We start from the raw sequence: 22,406 nt of genomic DNA on the forward strand, positions 1-22,406 counted from the left end.
ACACAACCCCAAATAATAAAAGCTTGAGGTCTGTAAAGTTCAATAACCTGAAGGGGGCATATCCACCCACATCCTTCAGCCCCCGACCTTCTGGTGGTTCCCTTGTTGCAAGAAGCTAAGTTACAGGGAACCGGCAGAGGGCCTTCTTGGCAGTGGCACCTGCCTTGTGGAAAGCGTCAAGGAGATAAACAACTACCTGACTCTTATATAACATCTGAAGGTAGCCCTGTATTGGAAATTTTCTAAATGTTGGATGTTTTACCATGTGTGGTGTTTTACTTTGTTAGAAGCCACCCAGGACTTTTGATAGTGGAGGGGGCAGAACCTCAGATTTGCATTGATTTTGATTGATTTTTTTTGGGAGGGGGAAGAAGCTGTCCCCTGCCCCCCTTGGCTACGCCCATGGGGGCAACCCAGTCAGATGGGTGGCATATAAATATAACAACCACCACAATTTATGCTAAATCAAGAAAACGGGAAACTGGTGGTGCAAACAAAAGGGGGGGGGCGGGAGAAAGAAACGATTTTCTCGTTGAGTTTGGGATTTCAGCTAATGCAACTTTTTGCCTAGCCTGCCGTTGACACATCCGGCCCGGCAGGTGTCAGTATAGCCTGTGAATCGCCGCGCTCGGGGCTGGGCAGGAAGCTTCTCCTTCCCCTCCCCCTCCTCTCCGGCGCCCGCGCGCGTGCTCGCGCCCGGCCGCACGCCCCCGTCTCCCTTCCTTCCCCGTCTCCCCCGTTCTTTGCCTGCTGTCACTAAGAGCCAGACTAGCTGCAGACAGGCAGCAGCCAGAGGAGGGGGGAGGAGGAGGAGGAGGGGAAAGGAGGAGGAGGAGGAGAGACTGGGAATGAGTTGGAAGCAGACGCAGCCTCAGCGCGCAGATCTGCCCTGCCGGAGACAGACAGAGCGGGGAGGGGGCAGGATAAAAAGGACCTCTCCTGCTCTGCATAAGGAAAGCCCCCCTGCCGGCGCCTCAGGGGCGAGATGTAGGGCTTGCAGGAAAGGTGAGTGTGCGCGGACAACCTGCCGGGCTCTCCCGTCCTTGGCTGGGCAAGCGGAGATGCCGTCGCCGCCGCCGCCGCGCGCGCAGGGAAAGGGGGAGTCCCCGCGCTTGAAGGAGTTCCTCCAGCACCACCTAGACAGCCAGAAAGTGTCTGACAAAGTGAGGAGAGGCCCAAGTTGAAGGTCTGCGGCTCTTAAAGGGACACGGGCACTCTTCTCGGGGGTTGCCCCAGAACAGAAGGTGCTTCTCTCCTCTCTCGTTCTCTCTCTCCCTCTCCTTTGTGTCTTTGGCACGCAGGCAAAGTGCGTGCAGGAGCGGCGAGTGTGTGGCTGGATGCATGTACCGCACGCCTCATGTGAACAGAAGCACACACGTTAGACGGGGACTGCCCGCACACGCACACAGCCGAGACGTTTGGGTTGTTAATATGGCACGCGCGCACGCACACACATCCATATCCGGACTGCACATTCCAGTAGGTCCTTTCCCGGATTGGCGTAATATCCATCCAGGAGGAAGGAGGCATCTGTCTTGCCGGAGCTGAAATGAAAGTAGCAAACTGGGAACGAAATTCTGTCAGGGCTTCCCTCCCATCCGTTGGTATTCCTCTTACCTTGTCAGCCAGGGGTTTGGTTACAAGCTGTGACACGTAGTTAACCACCCTGGCATCACTCTTCCTTCTTTCTTTATTTCTTTCTTTCTTTCTTTCTTTCTTTCTTTCTTTCTTTCTTTCTTTCTTTCTTTTTAAAATCAAGTGATTCTTTTTGTCTTCCCTGACAGGGCTTTTGGGATGCTTGTCTGTGCATTGAGGTTTCACCTCGGTACTGTACATTGTTTTGTTGGGGAATCTTCCCAGCTGAGGATAAAGCTGGAAAGTGGTTCATATGCATTTCCTGATTTGCGCCTGTGGTTTTGAAGGAGCTGCTTTGGAAATCTAGATACAGTTTAAGCTGGTGCCGCAACGTCTCATGTCACTGCAAAGCAAAGCTTTTTATTGCGGGACCACTTAATATCTATGAAACGTAATAGAGAGATGGGGCAGGTTGAGGAATTGTTTTAAAGCTAATACTTGGAAACATTTTTTTTTAACCTGTGCATGTTGTTGTTGGGAAAGGTTAATTTTGCACGTCAATAAAAATCTGGATGCATCAAATGGTTCTGTGGTCCAGAGATGTCCCAAGAGATTGTTATAGAAGTGGCTGCCTGCTGTAAACTATCAAAGGAATTATGCATGCAACTTTTTAAAAGAGAGACTCAGACGATAAGCATCCACTGAGAAGTCTGTACTTAGGGAATGTCAGTACTTGCAGAATTGGCTTGTGCTTTCCCCCACATTTCTTTTATGGGGGTTCTTACCTCTACCTTTTGGTAGAGCATATGCTGATGGGATGAGCTGGGAAAGTGAGTTCTGTTCTTTGGTGTAGATTTTTATGTGTTGAGGTAGATGAATTTCCTATCTCAGTGGAATGATTTTAATGGAGTGTTGTGTGGGGTTACATTAATACCAAAGCCAAGTCTTATGTGTGTTACTTTCAACTTTTGACCTTTAATTCTTCAAAGTTTTTCAGAGTGCATCTTCCAGTGTGTAAATCAGGGTCGGGGGACATGGTATGTTGTTGAACTTCAACTCACACCATCCTTTGCCATTGGCTGTTCTGACTGGGGCTGGTTGGGGATGAGGGACCACAAGTCCCTTGGAGTTAGTGGTGCCAGTGATGCAATTATTTACTGAGCAATTTCCAGTACAGTTCTATGCATGTCTACTCCAACTCATACATCACTTAACTGGAGCTTAGTCACAGGTCAGTGGGTATAGGATTGCATCCTCAGTGTGGTATGAAAAGGAAATTCAGGTGTTGTGAAATGTTACTACGGTACTTTAGAATGGGTACTATCACTTTTGCATGCTTTTAGTGTGTATTAATATGAATTAATAATTTAATTGCAAGCCTCCTGAAAAATAAAGGCATAGGAAGTATCTCAGGCAGTTTTTATATCTGCTGGAAGCTGCCCAGAGTGGCTGCAGCAACCCAAGCAGATGGGCAGAGTATAAGAATGATAATGTCAATGAACTAATTTTGCATTTAAGTATCTGACAGTCCTACATATGTTTACTCAGTGGTAAGTCACAATGTATTAAATGGGACTTACTCCCAGGTAAGGTTCATAGGATTGCCATCTATGGGGTTACAGTCAACAAAATTCTACTCAAAGTAGAGCCATTGAAATTAATAGAACACTAACATTTGTTTATTTTGAATAGGAGTAGCTTTGAGTGCAACCCTAAGAATATGATTACTTATAACTATAGATTAATGTAGTGAAGAGACTGGCTTTTGGGAGAAGGGTTTTAAATGGGCACGGTTTCAACTTTTTCCTATTTCTGATTGCTAGGGTAACATTTCAAAGTGATTATCACAGTACAATCCTATACATGTCTACTCAGAAGTAAGTGAGCTCAGTGGGATTTATTCTCAAGGCAAGTGGTATAGAATTGCAGCCTGTCTATTTAACAGAAGGTTTATATTCCAGTTAGCGCCGTTGCTAATTATATTTGTTTGCAGATGGTACAATTGTTTTGCAGGTACTTGGAAGCGTGTAAACACTGCCGTTACCCTGTTGCTTGAAATACAGTGGACAGTTTATTGGGCAGGACATTATGGGAGACAGCATATATTAAAACTAGTGAATGTCCCTACTTAGTTGCCAGATGAAATAGTGACAAAATGTTCTGCACGTCTATATCTGTACTGGTGTTTTCAGCACAAAGTATTGAGTTACTGACTGTGAGTGTGCCACAAGATTCTGTAGTATCAAAATCTCAACTGCAACGTATCCTATATGCTTGTATATATGAAGACATATCTCTGAATATTTTATGCTTCGCAGTGTATTCTGTTGTGACTCCCAGGTCAGTGGATTTGTAGACATTTCCTTTTTCCCTCTCCCTCTCTGTCTTTGATCAGGTGCTATATGTTTCTGATAATATAGAGTTCTATATAAAGTTGGGGGGGGCAGACCTCCAAAGGCAATAACATTGCCATTGATTAGATTTACACTGTGGGTAACTTTGCTTTTAGGGGACGTGGGTGGCACTGTGGTCTAAACCACAGTTCGAATCCCCACAACGGGGTGAGCTCCCATTGCTCAGTCCCTGCTCCTGCCAACCTAGCAGTTCGAAAGCACGTCAAAGTGCAAGTAGATAAATAGGTACCGCTCCGGCAGGAAGGTAAACGGTGTTTCTGTGCACTGCTCTGGTTTGCCAGAAGCAGCTTAGTCATCCTGGCCACATGCCCCGGAAGCTGTACGCCGGCTCCCTCGGCCAGTAAAGCAAGATGAGCGCCACAACTCCAGAGTCGTCCACAACTGGACCTAGCGGTCAGGGGTCACTTTACCTTTTTAACTTTGCTTTTAGCTGTTGACGTCCTTTTCCCGTGTTGTGTATTTAGTTGGCAGGTTTGTTTCTTTCCTGAGGGAGGTGGCCTAGCCTGGCTCTGTGTTCAGCTCACCTGCCCTTTTTCCGCAGGGTTGGGATTTGTGCCTCTGTGAAAACTGAGCTACCAAAACTTTAAAGAGCATGAGATGAAGCGATGTGAAGGCTAGTGCCTGTGCTGCCACAGCTGCCCTGCTGCTCTCTTGCCCTGCTGAGGGAACATGCTCAGAGCATCCCGACCCCAGCCCAGCACTTGACCTAACTCTCTACAGCAGATCTGCTTGTCAGTTCAAGCCAATATGTGGAATGCAGACACCTTCCCACTGCCTTCTGGATCTTGTTCACCCTTAGAGTTTCAGGGCCAGCATTGCGACAGGGGCTCTCTGTCATTAGTTATTGCCGAGAGGACAAATTCTATTGTAAGTTTTTTCTATCAGAGTCCCATTTCTCAGTCGTCTTCTTTTTGTATTTCTGCTTTGCCTTTGGAAACTTTGCCCCTTAGCTTCTCTGTCTCATGAGGCTTAGCTTTCCTGTCGTTGGTCTTCTTGCAGATGTCCATTCTAGCTACTTCCATCTCTAAGGCAGATGTGGACTTTTGATCCCATCCAAACCAACCACTTGATGCCTTTCAAAGGAGGGGGCATCTTTGTCTAGGATAGGCTAGTTTTCTTGATGGTTTTTTGAGTCATCATAGCAGTTTATCCAACTGCTGTGTGTTTTCACTACCAAGGCATATTACAGTAATGGTTTTCTAATATTCTCTCTTCAGACTGATTTGTAGCATTCCTGGAAAAGTTAAACTTTTGAGCGTGGTGCTTGGAGGTACTTGAGGTGTGTCTGTGCTTTATCATTTTTTTCCTACCTGATTTTTGTGCCTGCTGGTTCTTTAAAATCTACGTTCTGACTTCTGTCTAAATATTATTGGAACTGTGCACCATATGTAGAAGTATATAAAACCATTTGTATGCTGTTGGTGGGTTCTTGTTATCAGTTTGGATTTCTTAACATTGTTTTTATTTTAGTGTTAATTCAAGATTAAGGAAAATAATTCAATGGGAATATTTGCACTTGACATAACGCATAACCTCTTCTATAGCATTTGCTTCTTGGTGGGTGAGTACTATACTTGAAAGGCCTATGGTTTGGGAGTAGCATCATTCGTGTGTGTTATTATCCACAAGGGAGACAACACATTTTGAAAGGTTTTCAGGCAATTATTCCAGGCTTGGTCTATATAACTGTTGAATTTGCCCGTGGCACCCAGCCAACATCAGCTGTTTATTAAATGACCTGATGCCAGTGCACTGGTGCACCCGCTGTTAAGAATCCAACCTGTCTTGTCTAAAAGTTCTTATATGCATTTCCCCTCCTTTCCCCCAAATAATTGCTGTTTCTAAGAATAGCCTGTTTGCCTTGGAGATTGACCAGGTAACAGATTTCTAACATAGATGCACCCTTTTCTTGTTCGTAATAAACAACACAAGAATGCAAGATCCTTGTAGGTTTTGTGCACTCAAGTAAGAGGGAATAATTAGGGTGATGCTAAAACATAGTTAAACTATTTTATACATATTTATGTATCTGTATTCGTGCTTTTTAAATGTAATGTTTGTATGATACTTATGTGGAATTGGCTTGCAACATTTAGTGCTATTATTAATAAAAAAAGGAACATTATCAACAGATGGTACATCCAACATCTTGTGTTTCACACATTCCCTGAAAAAGAGGGAAAGGATAAGAAGGTCAGATTTCACAATAGAAGGAAGAGGAGATAATGTGTACAGGCCATCTTACCTCTGATACCATCCTTGTTCCCTAGTTCTGAAATGCCCCCTAACAATTAATCAAGGCAGTGATGGATGTCATTTTCTAGGCTTTCCGCAGAAGTTGGTAGTTGCGTCTGCATTATAAATCCAGCTGCATGAATATTTTGTTAAGAGATGCTTGGGATGTATGAGTTCATCTAAAGCATTAATGCCATTGATTTAATTGCACTAAAGCCAAAGAGAAGATGTTATCATGTTTATTTACAATTTTAAAAAAGAATTTAATAAAGAAAGGATTGTGTCTGTGTAGTACTTGCCTTATTGTTTATGACATCTCTTACAAATGGTGCCACTACTTCACACTATTTTCTTTTGGGTCTCCACTGTGCTATAAAGATAGCTGTAGTTGGGTACAGCTGAATAAAAGTTTTGATTCTATTGCTTAACAGTCTTTGATTGCCACAGCTGTACTGTATATTTTACCTCTGTTCCCTAATTTATCCATATGTGTCCCTGTAAGGCAGGAGTGGGGTACATTTTCCAGCCTACAGGTCCCATCCCCTAGTGAGCAACTTGCAAGGAGCAGTGTCTAAGGCAATGGATGTGACTGCTGCTTTAGTACAGTAGCCTAACATCTAGCTTGCAAGGATCTCCATCCCTTCATCCAGGCAAGCACAAGGCAGTATTGCAGTTCAAGGACTCATCTAGTTGGTGAGGAGGACTGGAGGGAGTTGTGGAGCAGGGTCAGTGAAGTTTGGCCCATGGAGGATGTATGGCTTGCTGAGAGACCGGGGGGGGGGGGGGCAGCTAGAGATGCCTGGAGGGCCGTATATGACACCGAGGTCCAGCCCTGCTGTAAGGCTTTTAGTACTTTGGTTACTTGAGGAGCTGGAAGAGCTTAATCATGCCAAGTGCTGGAGATACCTATGGATCTAGTCCAGTTCTTCTTTTCAGAGGGAAAAGGTTTGAAGTGTTGCTTAACAGGCATTGTTAAATTGCTTAAAATTCTTGTAGGGGTATTTGAAGTTTCTAACTGAACTAGACCTAGTAGGGCAACCTGGTTCTACAGCTAAAATAGTTGCTTGAGATGGCATCATTCACCAGCAGCTCAATTACCAGTGTTGAGTGGGGAGTTGTCTGAATGGTGGGGTGGGTGTCATGGGTAATCCATAGAAGAAACTGATGTCACTAGTAAAATTGGCTAGTTTTTAAAAGATGCATCTTATATTGTAATATATCTGCCAGCACACATATAAGAAAATGAAAACCATCCCTTTTAAGTATATGCCAGCACTTATGTCTCATTCCTTTTCTTTTGCAAAACCTATGCAACATGACATGTCCCCTATTTGAAAGTACAACTTGAGTAAATCTCTTGCTGACCTTGTTGTTCTTACAGGTTTGGAAAGGATGAAGAACTGAAGGGTAATTTCTGTGTTGATTGGCAACGGAGAGCTTTTTTAGATGAAGTATGGTTGCGCTGTGCCAAATGGTTGACTTTTCTAGAAGGAAAAAACTCCAAAGGTTATGTGAAAAGTACTCTGGTTAATATATTGGCATTCCCAGAACCCACTAAAACTTGGGCAGGTTGCCAGATACCACTTAATGAGGATGCAGAATGTCTGGCACAAATCTGCATAAACACAAAAGAATTTCAGAAAAGGGAGTTTGTGAGTGTAAGTTGCATATCTCTGTCTACGATTAATTTTTAATTACTATACTTTTGCACTTAAGATAGATGGAAGTCTTTCCAATTAGATTGAGCGTTGCATACACAACATTTTGTGTCTTTCTGTTTTTGCCTCTCGTTTATATTGCTTGTGGGGAAGTGGAATCAGAGCTGGATGTGTTCTCCAAGCCCACAATCACAGTGTGCGCGCGCACACACAGAACAATGGGCTGGATTCAGGCTTAGGCTGCACTCCTAACCCTGTTTACCTGTGAGTAAGCACCATTGCATTCAGTAGGACTTACTGCTGTATAGACATGGTTAAGATTATGCTGTTAGACGTGCTTAGAACAGACCCCATGGAATCAAATTAGTCATCACGACTAGCTTAATGCCGTATCCTGAGCTTTCCTTTAAAAACAACAGCAAGTAAGTTCTAGCCCTTAATGCCTCAAAGAAATACTTTTTTTAGAAAAGGGTGGAGCCTGCTAAAATATTAGATGTGGGTGTGGTAGGCTGGCTGAGCAGGGTTTCCAGTGTTCAGATACGACTTTTGTATCCTGCATACTCTCTTTGCCCTTTGAAATAAGCAGCAATTAAGCGAAATATACTCTGATTTTTAAAAATCTGCATAATGTCTCTAAGTTGCAGGAATCTCAGTCGGAAGGTCCCAGGTTCATTCCTTGGCACCGCCAGGTACAGTTGGGAGAGACACCTGCCTGAAATCCTGCCAGTCAGTGTAGACAACACTGAGCAAGGTGGACCAATGACCTGACTTGGTAGAAGGCAGCTTCCTATGTTCTTAAATAATACTGGGAAAGACTTTTGATTTGAGTCACAAGTTGTTGTTGTTGTTGTTTAGTTGTTTAGTCGTGTCCGACTCTTCGTGACCCCATGGACCAGAGCACGCCAGGCACTTCTGTCTTCCACTGCCTCCCGCAGTTTGGTCAAAGTCGTGCTGGTAGCTTCGAGAACACTATCCAACCATCTCGTCCTCTGTCGTCCCCTTCTCCTTGTGCCCTCCATCTTTCCCAACATCAGGGTCTTTTCCAGGGAGTCTTTTCTTCTCATGAGGTGGCCAAAGTATTGGAGTCTCAGCTTCACGATCTGTCCTTCCAGTGAGCACTCAGGGCTGATTTCCTTCAGAATGGATAGGTTTGATCTTCTTGCAGTCCATCGGACTCTCAAGAGTCTCCTCCAGCACCATAATTCAAAAGCATCAATTCTTCGGCGATCAGCCTTCTTTATGGTCCAGCTCTCACTTCCATACATCACTACTGGGTAAACCATAGCTTTAACTATACGGACCTTTGTTGGCAAGGTGATGTCTCTGCTTTTTAAGATGCTGTCTAGGTTTGTCATTGCTTTTCTCCCAAGAAGCAGGTGTCTTTTAATTTCGTGGCTGCTGTCACTATCTGCAGTGGCCGAGCTGAAACTTTTCATTGTTTTGCTTCTCCCCCAACCCTTGAAAGTAGCAGTGAGGTAGTGGAGGGGCTCCCCCGGCACCCTGAAATTGCTACCTCGGAGTTGAAAAGCATAACAATGAGCTCAACCCCACCAGCAAGTCAGTACTATTTCCATTTTACGGATGTGTGGCTGAAGCTGAGAGAGAATAGCTTGCCAGGTTTTCCTTAGTGCCGACGCCCCCCCCCCCCTCCACCACTGCAACATCCCATGCCAAGTATACCCAGTCACAGCTATGGGTTGCAGTGAGTTTGATGAAATCTTTTTATTCACTTATGCATTTAAGAAACGGTAGGTTTTGTCAGACTGTTTATATGACAGTGCAAGTCTGTGCTTGCCAAGATCCAGACAGTCTGTTAATGTTACATGCCGGGATAAATAAATTACAGTGTCTGAGACAGAAACGCGCTCGCATTTGGTGCAAACCTGTGATGTGTCCCTACAGAGATCTGCTGGCATCTCAGATTGTAACAGGGTCAGGTAACATCAGCACCTATTTATTAATTTATGGTTTGATAACCTACCCTATCCCCAAAAGCGCTGGTGATATTTATAAGCGATATTTTGTAAAATAGATGAACACGTGTTTTTTAATGCAGCAATTTTTAGAATGATTGCTAAAGCGATAATGCTGCTTACATCTAACCAATTCAATAACCTTAAGAAATCTTACATCACTATGAGGAGATGCTTAGGTTTGAAATTTGGCAAACCTGCTGGAGAGCAGAGTCCAGAGCCAGAGTATCGTTTTTGATGAATGGAGAGTGGTGCCGTAAGGCAATCTGAGTTGTCTTTGGGAATGTGTGGAAGGACGCGGCAGGTCAGGTAGCCTTCATGGCTGTTCTTATTCTTCCAGGTTCTGCTCCCATGGTAACTTGAGCACTGTGCTCTTCTGTCACATCTGTATAGGTCGTTGGTGAGGGGCAAATGTGACAATTGCTATAGACTTTCCCAGTGGAAGTGCTAACTGTAGATCATTGCTAAAGTGCTAATGTGAATCCTCTCCCCCCACCACCAGGCAAAAAAATTTAAAATCTGCAAGAGGATCAGGAGGTCTTTCTTCAAGGGTAGGAACGTAGGAAGCTGACGAATTGGATGTCCTTTGTTTTGGGGTACTATATATGATATTATTGTTGGGATACTGCAAACTTTATTGAATAGCTTGCAAGGCCATTGTAGTTTAAAACAATAATATGTGGTTGCCCTAGAACCAAACTACTTGTATTATTAAATGTGAGAATGCATTCGTTTGTTTTTTTAAATTTATTTAAACAAAATAACAGCCAGATCTGGGGGCTTCATGAGGATTGGGACTGCATCTGTGGCATACAGCATGTGTCTGTGTTGTGTGTGTGAGTTAAACCCTTACCTCTACACTGTGGTACAGGTGAAAATCCCCCCACCCCATCCCAAAGTTCTGACATCTTCCACTGTAGAGGGAATAGCAGCTTTGGAGTCCATTTTTTCCAGTACTTAATGGAATCTATAATGGGACACAGTGTTGTTTTGTCACATAGAATACATATGAATTTAAAATATAATTATCACAAGGCTTCCATGGGTGAATAGGAAGACTCATGGTGTCCTGGTTGCCCAAATATCCATTTTATCTGTAGCATGTCTTTACTCTTTTTCAGCTTCTATCATTATTGTTTGTTGTAGCTACACCTTTTTATTCCTGTAATAGAAATCCCACCTTAGCCTTCTCCAAAATATGTTAGAAAAGCCTATTTTTATGGTATAGTCGTGCTGACACTGTACACTTTTGGTTTCTCACTAGGGAATTGTTTGTGTTTTTCCCCTTACCCACGGGGAAGCTCTGTGACTTAGAGACAGGAAAGCTATTACAGAACAACATCTCTGACACCTTTCTTTTACCAGTGAGCTTGGGGTAAGAGGTGTTGCAGTATGTGCATTAATTGAACAAAATTTTCATTCTGACTTCTTAGATGTGAGATCTTGGGGAAAACTGCATAAGGTTTCCTTCTACTCAAGGAGATGGATAAAACCACTGTATGTGAACTTGCCCTAAAAGTAAACTCTTGTATTAGAATGAATAACTCACTGGCTTTCTTACCAACGCCTTTTACTTAAAATTTCCAGCTGAGACCTCATTTTTGGCTGAAAGCATCTTGTAACTTCTTGCAGCAACAGTCCCAAAATATGTGTACTGATCATAGCTGAGACTGAAATGGCCACTGGAATTTACAGAGAGCTTTGATCAAAGTGGTCCAGATGTGGCACAATTCTTGCCAATGAATGGTCAAGTCAGATCTTTCTCCCAATTATTTGTGTCTGAATATGCTTTTCAGGACTCCTTGTCTCATGGTTGTGTCACTAGGCATGCTGGTGTAAGTTAAGTCCGATGTAAAGTTACACCAGATACAAACCTTACTTAGTATCAGGGCTGCTGCTGGCCACATGACTGAGGTGAACAGACTTAGGATTCAGCCTGAGCCCTCTCTGTTGAGTTGGGGTGAGCAGGTTATTTTGATGTATCTATGAGCCAGGAATCTGATGGATCCTAACTTTCTCATTCTGGCATTTCTTGCCATAAGACTGTCATCTTAATGTTGCCAAGCATGATCTTTGATTACAATTTTTATTTCTGTTTTTGTTACATTGTTATAATACTGCTTTATATTCTGTATGCAAGACATTTAAAAAACAACATTTAACAGAAAGGGCACATGAAAGAAAACAACATGAGAAACTACATAACTTTTGCAATAACGTGGTCCTCCTTTATTACATATGCATCAAAGAAAGAACATGCATTTGAACCACCTAAGACACATGGGAGCATGTGGAATGATATTTTTTAAACCAGCAACTGTAGAAATAATTTATTATTTGATTATATTACTAATGTAATTACCTGGATGTAGTTGGGGCTGTTTGGGGGGGGGGCAGTTTAGGGGAAAGCTGTATTTGATTGCTTGTATTTGATTATATATTGTTCTTATATTCAACCAATAAAATATTCAAAACAACAACAACAACATAAAAGGATCTTTCAGAGTCCATTGGTGTTACTCCCAAATGGGGTAGAAAGGCTGCTTTGTATGGGAGTAATCACCCTCCACTCGGAGCAAAAGTGGGTCAGTCCCATAAATTTGTAAATGTCTCTGTATGTTTATACAAATGATTCCATTGCTAAAAAAAACTGAATGAAAATGCTTTGTAGTAATGAATGGCTGCTAAAGAGTTCTGAACTTCTTAAATGTAGGGCACATAATAGAAAAATGCATGTTTAAATGAAATTATTGTCAGCGTGATTCCTCTGGAACAATTATTTCACCTTTCAAAATATCTCTTTAGAAGTCTGCTTGCTGACATTGCATAATTTTGGTTCCAAGTTTGTTTTTTTAAGAAAAATAAAGTAAATGACATGCTACAGAATGCACTTGTTTTCTGAACACCACTTTCTGAGTTGAAACCCTAGGTAGCTGGATAAACAAGTCATGTTTTAATTAGCTGTGCCTCTTTTCAGCAAGATTATGTCAGAATATAAAATCAGCAGATTAATTAGGATTTGATTAAGGCTGCACTGGTATATGCAATTGTAAAATTGCCTCTGTAATAAGTTTTGTTCTAAGGTGCCACAAACGTATTCTTCTCATACTGTTAGACTTCTTAATAGCATGTATTTAAAATGCATTTAATTGGATGGTTAACAGTATTCACTATACTTACAATCTCTTTGTATGGAGGGAAAATGGGTACAGATGTGAAGTTTTTCTTTAAAAGAGCCTCTTTTTTAATTATGGGGACTGTAATGGTTAAAATTAAATGGTTACCCACAACGTCATCTTGAAGTATGTTTTGAAGTTTTGAAATAAACTATGCTGATTTGTTAGCATTTAATACCCTTTTCCTTGCAAGGTTGAAGCTAGGCAACAGCTTAAATTGTTTTTAGGTTCCAAACTATGTTTCCTCACCATGATAAAAGAGGCTAACAGTGGAAGCCTGTACATGTCTACTCAGAAGTAAGCCCCACTGAATTCATGGGGCTTAATCCCAGGTACATGAGTATAGGATTCCAGTCTAAAAGTGTCAAGTTTATTATATATCAGAAATCTTATATACAGGTTCGGAGAGGTGCTATGACTCAATGAGTGGTCCCTGATCAATCTCGAGTCAGCCATGAATAAGTTGGATTTCTATTAACAAATTATTCTCTCTTAGTTGCCCATTGACAAAATGGAAATAGTGCTTTGTCAATTGGGATGTGTGTTTAATACCACCCTGCAACTTAATCATTCTTACTTTCTTGTGCTTTTGCAAATGTTAATAACCACGGTTCCCTTCCCTCTTTGCTGTTTTGACTGGAATCAAGTATAAAGAATGAAATGAGGAAGAAGGAAATTATGCCAATCAACACTGGACATGGTCTAGCCAATCATATTTGGCTGTGTCCTGTCTCACTCAAGCAAGGGCAAGGCTTCCTAACACGGGTGATCTTAGCCAATCAGGGATTACTCTAAAAATTAAAAACTTTTGCTGTTGTTTCACATCAATTGTAGAAAAATCTCAAAAAGGAGAGGGTACTTTCAACCCAGAAAAGATGTGTGTAACAGATGTTCCCCCGTTGCCCCTCAGCCCTGGCAATAGGGCTAATGTGTGGGCTATAATGGGCTTAAGGCTATAATGCACATAAAGGAACTAGTGTGTTGTGGTGGATGTGCTTTAGTGTTGGGAGTGAGCAGTAGGTGGCCAGGTTTGCTGATGATACTATATTAAAGGTAAAGGTAAAGGTACCCCTGCCCGTACGGGCCAGTCTTGCCAGACTCTAGGGTTGTGCGCTCATCTCACTCTATAGGCCGGGAGCCAGCGCTGTCCGGAGACACTTCCGGGTCACGTGGCCAGCGTGACAAGCTGCATCTGGTGAGCCAGCGCAGCACACGGAACGCTGTTTACCTTCCCGCTGGTAAGCGGTCCCTATTTATCTACTTGCACCCGGGGGTGCTTTCGAACTGCTAGGTTGGCAGGCGCTGGGATCGAGCAACGGGAGTGCACCCCGCCGCGGGGATTCGAACCGCCGACCTGACGATCGGCAAGTCCTAGGCGCTGAGGTTTTACCCACAGCGCCACCCGCTGTGATACTATATTACTCAGGGTTAAAACAAAAAGAGATTGTGAAGAGGTCTGAAAGGACTAGGCAGTAAATGGCAAATGCAATTAAATGTAAACAACTATAAAATGACACATGTCAGGGCAAATAAGTTCTTATTTTCGCATATACACTCATGGTGTCTGAATTGGCGGTAACTAACCAGGAACAAGATCTTGTGGTTATAGTGGCTAGTTTGCTGAAGATACTGCTCCAGTGTGTGGCAGCTGTGGAAAAGGCAGATTCTATGCTAGGCATCATTAGGAAAGGAATTGAACTCCCTAAGCCGTCCCAGACGCTGTACGCTGCATTCCAAATGTGGTCACAGTAGGAATATAGTGTACAGTTCTGATCACCACCTCAAAAAGGATATTGTAGTTTCTGAAAATGGCAACCAAAATGATCAAGGGGATGGATCATCTCCCATATAAAGAAAGGCTACAGTGTTTGGGACTTAGAGGAAACATAAGAAAGAAGTGACACGATAGAAGTTTATAAAATGATGCATGCCATAGAGAACGTGGACGGGGAAAGGGTTTTCTTATAACACCAGAATGCGTGGACATCCAATGAAGCTGAATGTAGAAAGCTTAAGAACAAATAAAATGTAAGCACTTCTTTTACCCAGCACGTAGTTAATGTCTGGAACTCACTTCCACAGGAGGCTGTGATAGCCACCAACTTGGACGGCTTTAAAACGGGATTCGACAGATTTATGGAAGATGAGACTATTATTAGCTACTAGCCATGATATGCTCTTTCTCTGTGGTTGGAGGCAGTATGCTTCTGAATACTAATTGATGGAAAGAGGAGGGGAATGTGCTGTTGTGTTTGGGTCCTGGCTATTTTGAGAACAGGATGCTGAACTAGATGGGCCATTGGCCTGACCTAGCAGCCTCTTCTTATGTTTTTGCACCTTCTGATATCTTGAGTTCCTTCCTCTGAGGCAGAGGATCTGTCTTGCACGCAGAATATCCCAGGTCCAGCCGGTTGTGGGGCTTGAAAAAGCTCAAAATCCTGGAGAACCTGGGACAAAGTAGCATCTTACGTTCTGTGCTCTGACAAACGTCTCCTCGACCTCTGACCTTTTCACACAGTTTGCCTTCCTCAATGTGGTTGGCTGGTTTTCTCTAATGTCAGCATGGATTGACATGGCTTCTGGCATCCACTGGATTAGATACTTTGATGGAACAGAGGCTCTTGCCAGCCTGGAGCAGGAGCTGAGTGCTTAGGAGAACGACTGAAAGATTTGAAAATCTAAATTCCATTCTGTGAGCAAAATTAGAGATAAAGTTACCTAAGGGTTAGCTAATCTATTATAAGTGATTCACGAATACCTTCTTATGATCTTTTGAAATACAACACTTTTATCCATCTGAGCAACTCTGATTGCTCCCAAATGGGCATTCATATAGGCAAACATAATGGGCAAACTAGACAATCATACACATAGCTTGCAGCCATTTTCATGATTATGATGGCTTGAAAAGTTACTAATATGATCCTGGAAATTACAACCAAAGCAACCGTATCTCTGCCCAATTCACGTATAACATTTGTCTATGTAAGCACGTCTTTGAATAAGTTAGTGTGACTGCCTCTTTGAAGAAGAAGAAAAATGTATACTGTGAATTGCTCACCCATTTTTGTTCAATAGTTTATTTCTCTGGCTGGTTAGGGATATCTTTGAGAGAATGCACTTTCCTCTGCCTGTGCACCTGGGGGTCTATCTGTCAGTTCCAGATCTATTTCGCCCTTAAAGCTTGGGAAATGCAATGTACTTATCCAGTGACATTGATATACTCTGCTTGAGGGTGTTAAATGGTACAAAAGGATATTGATGGTAGGGAGAGGCTCCTGAAGTTTAAGCAGAATTGGCTGTCCGCTTTCACCTCCTAACTTGTATGAGATGCTCAGTAGAACGTAAATGAAATTGTCTGAATGGGAACAGTGCCCTTTTAAATTCTAATTAGTGAATGAATTAAGTAGTAAGAATTTTTATGAGTCACAGTGAATTACAGGTATTATTGACTTGACAGTCTTGCCTACACTAAAAGCAGTGGTTACCCTAGTGGGTCTTCAGCTGCCAGATCAAGCTGAATGACATTAAATAGTCTGATCAGGACTTCATTTTACTTTTAAAAAGTGTTTCTCTACCCTCTCAATCCTCCTCGTTCCTTTAATGAAGGGAAGCTGAAATAGGGCATAGTTAAGGAAAGAAGTGGATTCTAGTCTTCTGGGTGGGCTGCAGAATAGGGAAAACTGCTGTTGGCAGGCTTTCAAGTTCTGGTGCCTCATGGCTAGATTCTGAAGTTCTGAATTATACATATATCTTGTGCGTGCCTCATGTAGCATGAGGTTTATTACTAGAATGCAAGCATCATGCACTCAAAAGGAGAAGGACATCTATTGTACACTAGCACTCTTTCTCACAGTACAAACCTTGACCTAATTTCTGTAAACATGTTTCTTTTTTACCCTGTTGCTACAGCATAGGATGCCAGTATTGCTGCGTGCACCCAGCTCAAAAGGCACTTAAAAATTTAAGTGTGTCTTTTCTTTCCTGTTATTTGTGCTGAATTGTAAACTAGCCTTAACTCAGATCTTGAATTCAAGAACCAGCCTTTCTTCCTCGACAGGACACAGAACTGTGCTTGTCAATTTTATCTGCTCCCACTATATTACTCTGCCATGGGACAACAAGAATGTTGGGCTTGAGAATGTTGCTGGCCTGGGCTCAACACTTACCTGAAATGATTGACCAAGGACAGGAGAGTGGGGGCTGGGAGGAAGTCATTAAGAATTTATTTCCTTGGCTCTGATTGAACAGAGTGTCACCTCTCCAGAGGAGATCTCACCTCTTGGACACTGTTACTTGAGTCCTGCAGTTTGCAGAATGGCTCAGCAAGGGAATATGCTGTAATTGGAGCCCTATGTGGGCATTTTCCTCCATGCAATTTTAATCATGTGGAGGGAAACAGTGGGACTGTTCTAGATAGCTCCAACATCACCATACATGGGAAGGGGTACAGAACAGGGAGTGGGGGTGTTTGCTCTATTCCTGTAGGCTCTCTGTGATGTTAGAACCCTGTGCTGGTTTGGGACCAGATGCCACCGCCCACTCCCCCTATGCCCCATCTCTCAATGTTTTTAAGATTTCATGGACAATTATGCCCAAATAGGGGTTACAGTAATTCTGGATCCTCCCCCTTTTCACAGAATCCTGATGCACAGTGAAGTAAAGTGTCCATTGCTATTACTTCTCAGGCTTTGCACAATACTTTCACAGGCTGTTCTGTGCTAGTGTGGCTTTTTTCTTTCCAGAGGAGGAAGCTACTGATTTGTTTTCTCTTGGGCACCACCAGCAGTGCAGATGGTCTGAGGGCAGTATTTGGAATAAAGAGCTAAGCAGCGGTTGGGTGACACAAGATGTCAGTTAGTGTTCTACCTAGCTCTAGTCTAGTGCAAGGTGAGCTGCTTTCTACTGACCTTATTTGTTGTCTTTGGGTTGCCAACCTGCCAGCAAAATGGAGGTGTTTGGGAGCCGAGGTTTGACTGTGTCTGATTTGTACTTTCATTGGTGCATACCAGTTGTGGTGTGCTGCTATTTGTTATTCAGTTACACCATATGTTATGCTAAAATCCCTGAAGCAGGATGATGGGATTGGAAACTAGTTCCACCTAGGTATGGTGTAAAGTGCCATTGGTGGGGGCATGGCCAAGTTTTGAGTGACTGCAGGCTTTGGCATGAGTCTGTTCTTCCTTTGTGCTGCCTATGACTCCACTATGTTTTTGTCTGCTTCGCAATGACCTATCTGGGAAGTCCTACTGACCTGTCTGTCATGCTGGCAGTGAATATAAACTTATGCCACTGTAGGCAGCCTTCTGCTGCTTTCTAAAAGCAGGGATGGCGAACATGTGGCTTTCCAGATGTTGCTATCCTGCAGCTGTAATCATCCCCACCCAACCATTGGCCATGCTGGCTGGGCTGGGACTGATGAGAATTGGAGTTCAGTAACATCTGGAGGGCACCAGGTTCCCCATTTCTGTCCTAAAGCATCTCAGCCAGCATATCTTGAGTATAGGATTGCAGCCTAAAGTACTTGAACAAACCATTCTAAGATTGGCATGTAAATTTCAATCCAACTGTCTCATGTTGGGAAAATAGGTCTATAGAATATTGTAAGATGCTATTAGGCCTAAGATGCAAATAGGTAGTAGTTGCCATATAAATGCTGTGAATGCCTTGGAATACTATCTCAAGTTCAGTTGGTACTGATTTGGACAAATCAGGCCTCCTCTGAATTGTTTCAGGTAAATTTATTCTGTACACATGTTGGAAATGTTATTACATTTTTGTTTTGTGTTGACTTCAGTGAAACACAAGCTATTGTTTGATTGTAGACAAGGCCATTCTAACAAACTTTTGATATTGACTTCATGACACATTGCTTACAGATAAAGTGGATTTTTTTTTGAAGTGGAAGGCGTTGTCTTGACAACCAAACTCCAGCTAAGAATAGGAACTGAAATTAAAAGCCCAAATTTTCTATAATTTCATCTAAGTTGGTTCAGTCTTGTTCTGGAATTTGAGTGCCGATTTCAAAAGTCAGATCATATTGTGTGCTTGTTCATTTGATTCCATACACTTATTTTAAACCTAAATTTTCCGAGTATCAAATCAATTCTTGGAATTTTATGTTTATGCTATAATTGATTCTGTGATGTATTATAGAATGAGAAACCCCCAATTCCATCAGGATGCTTTTGGGATTAAGAACTGGAATTGAATTCACTTACATTAAAATTTAAGGGTGGAATTCACTTTTGTGCTATGAGAAACATTCTGTCTGCACAAGCCTTTTACCTTACCAAATGGAATGATCCCTTCTTTCTCCACCCACCCACCCACCCACCCACCCACCCCATTTTGGGGGTTCTTTGCCCCCCAAGCCAATTTTAAGAGGAGGTGATCAAGATGGCTGCCTCATCCTCTCAGGTAGGATGAGGCAGCAGCTCTCACTGTATTACTGTTTTATTGCCCTATTTTGTTGTTCTATTTTATTGTTTTACTTCCTTGTTATCTCGCTGGTATAATGTATTCGCACTAACTGCAATTTACCAGATGAGAAAACCCAGCTGAAAAACTCAAGAAAACTGCTGTGATAGGAGAAGTGCTGGGCTGAGACAAACACAGGGTGAGTCAGTGTTTTACTGATCAGTTGAGGAGGAAAAGAAACGAAATAATTAACCCCTCTCCACTTTGTTGGATATAACTCTTTGTGGGACTCTGTGCAAGCTTAGCTTAATGCTTTGCTCCGTTACCTTCCCGAGTGGTTGACCAATATGGTGTATGCAAGGAAGGCATTTAAAGCCCTGGGAATTATGCCAAACTTTGCAAGCAGTTCTCCTGAACCTCGGAAGCAGACAAAGTAAAATCACAGTTTTTCCTTCAGGAGAGCAAAAAAGAGTCAAGCAAGCTGATACAAGATGTATCCCCTATACTTCCTGCTTTGGAGTGGTCAATAAATCTTAAAGGGGACATGCAAGAACCTAGGAATATAAGAAACTTCCTTCAATAAATTTGGCCCTAGAATTGGCCTTGGCAAAGGACATAAACAAGGCCAATTTGAGAAATAAATTGGGGCAAACCGACAAGCTCATACAGAGGTCGTCTTTTGAGCTCAGAAAAAGCCCACCCAGACAACAAGCCATTTCTAAATGCACACAAACAGAGAGACACTCAACTCCAGGATCAGCTTCATATGGTTTGCTCAGAATTATTTCTCATCAAAAACTTCGTTACAGAAAGCAATGGGCTGCTTACAACATTAGTGGAAAGTTTTACAATTCAAGAGAGAGTCGAACGATATTGAAAGGACATCTAGACAAACCCTGCCGGTAATCAATTACAGAAGCTTTACAAGTTGATACCAACGGATTCCACTCTGGACACAAATAAGCCTACATTCAAAGCCCATAGGAAAAAAGGGAAAAGGAAGAGGACAGCAGCGAATGTTGCTAAACCACAACAAATGGTAGAGAAGAAAAATAAAACATATGCCTCAGTTTAAGTTGCTGCTCTGACTCCAGGAGGGAAAGCACAAGGGAAACAGAGAGGATACTATCCACAAAATTGAACTTGATCCAATAACCAATTACCCAGAGGCCCAATGTGACTTTCATCAGGAAAAAATGTGGAATTTGGTGATGATTCCGCAAAAACCAGTTATCACAAATTATCCTAAACCGACTCCCATCACAGAGATGTCCTAGTGATGTTGATTTACAAAGAGTCAGTAATAAAATATTTGTTGAGGGATGATACTCCTGAAACTACCAAGATTGTTTCAGGGTACTTAGCTGAGATCTTTAAAGCTAAATCTAAAGTTGCCTGATTTATTCAGTGGTGGCTATCTAGTCTTTTATATATTGTATATGTTTGGAGTATCAATGTATTTGGATGACTGTATGATTTTATAATTTTACTGTTTTAACTTATGCCAATAAAGGCTAGTAGTAGTAGTAGTAGTAGTAGTACCACCACCATATTTGCCTGAATATAAGCCTCACTTTTTTTCCAAATTCTGACTGTGAAAAGTTAAAAGTGCGGCTTAAATTCACCACCTTACAAAAATCGGCTTTTACAGTATCGCTGCTGAAACAGACATATGGCAAAACGGAATGGGTGTGAGTGTCTGCAAAATTTTAAGGGAGGGAGCGGCTTATATTCGGGTATTGTCTCCCACCCCCTTTTCTCCTTGAATTTTAAAGGTGTGGCTTATATTCGGGTGCAGCTTATATTCAGGCCAATACAATAATAGAGAGGAGAAAGGTGGGGAAGTCTTGTTTTGCAAGCAGAAGTCATTGTGCAGAGCTTCCACTTCCAAGGTTCATTTGGTTAATCCTGTCCTAAATATCTATTGTAGTAAATACTCGTTTTTTTCTGATGGAGATCTACCGGTAATTAACTGATGAAACTTCCAGCTTCACAGTATATCAGAATGAGGTGGTAGAATCCTGAGGAGGATACCACTTTTCAATGCACCCCATGTTAGCCCTGCCCCTGATAAAACCTTGCAAATAGAAAACCAGTACATTTAGGGGCAAATTATAAGTAAGACATAATCCTCTTATGCTAGTTTTCTATTTCAGGGAATTTTTATCACAGGAGAGATACAAAAGTGGTATCTTCCACCTGTAATTTAACATCGTGCAACTGGTTTTACCACTTTAGGACTCATCTTTATTTGGCGGTGTGTGAAAACAGGCATGAAGGAGACCATTGTCATCTTGTATTAATTAACCATTTTTTTAGTGATATTAGATAAACTGTATGTAGTCTAGTCACAATATATAAGCACACATGTTGATCAAAATTTAGCTAATAACGCAGGGAGCTAGAGAGCATGATAATGGCTGAAGAAAGCAATAGCTAAGCCTACCAAGTTCCTGGCAATTCCTTTTAAATTTTGATAAGACCTTAGAAATGGTTCTACCATACATATACGTCACATCCTGGAAGAGTGACCTCCTTTCCGGGAGGTACTCAATGAGATTGCTTTTTCCTTGCTTCCTGATGATAAATCGGTTACAGTTATTGGTGGATAGAACCACCCAGCAAATTTCAGCTCACACTAGATGTCACTGTTCAGTTACACCACTATGTAGTGAAGTTTTGGATATTTCTCTTTCTCTTAATTTGAAAAGAAGAACCCAGAAAGAACAATGTTATTACTGTATGTGTTCAAAGTCAACATAATACTATTAAAAAACCCTGAACAGTTCTGTGTCTTTATTATTATTATTATTATTATTATTATTATTATTATTATTTATTATATTATTATTATTATTATTATTTAGTCCTGACAGTGGCTGTACTATACTTCAAAAATAATCATGGGTAAGTTCTGTTGCTAAGTTACATATAGTGGTGCTTCTGACTGAATGT

General features: G+C 42.0%; 1 protein-coding gene across 1 annotated transcript in view; it reads left to right on the plus strand.

The window, feature by feature from the left end:
* The first annotated feature begins 735 nt into the window (after positions 1 to 735).
* Positions 736 to 22,406, plus strand: part of LDLRAD4 (low density lipoprotein receptor class A domain containing 4) — a 268,311-nt gene continuing 246,640 nt past the window's right edge. Inside the window, exon 1 of the mRNA XM_083450231.1 lies at positions 736 to 1,005. The gene's annotated coding sequence lies outside the window, so the exon portion shown is untranslated. The remainder of the gene's footprint in view (positions 1,006 to 22,406) is intronic.

Source organism: Podarcis tiliguerta, assembly GCF_965153285.1.
Source record: "Podarcis tiliguerta genome assembly, chromosome: 7".
In the NCBI taxonomy this organism is placed as follows: Eukaryota; Metazoa; Chordata; class Lepidosauria; order Squamata; family Lacertidae; genus Podarcis; species Podarcis tiliguerta.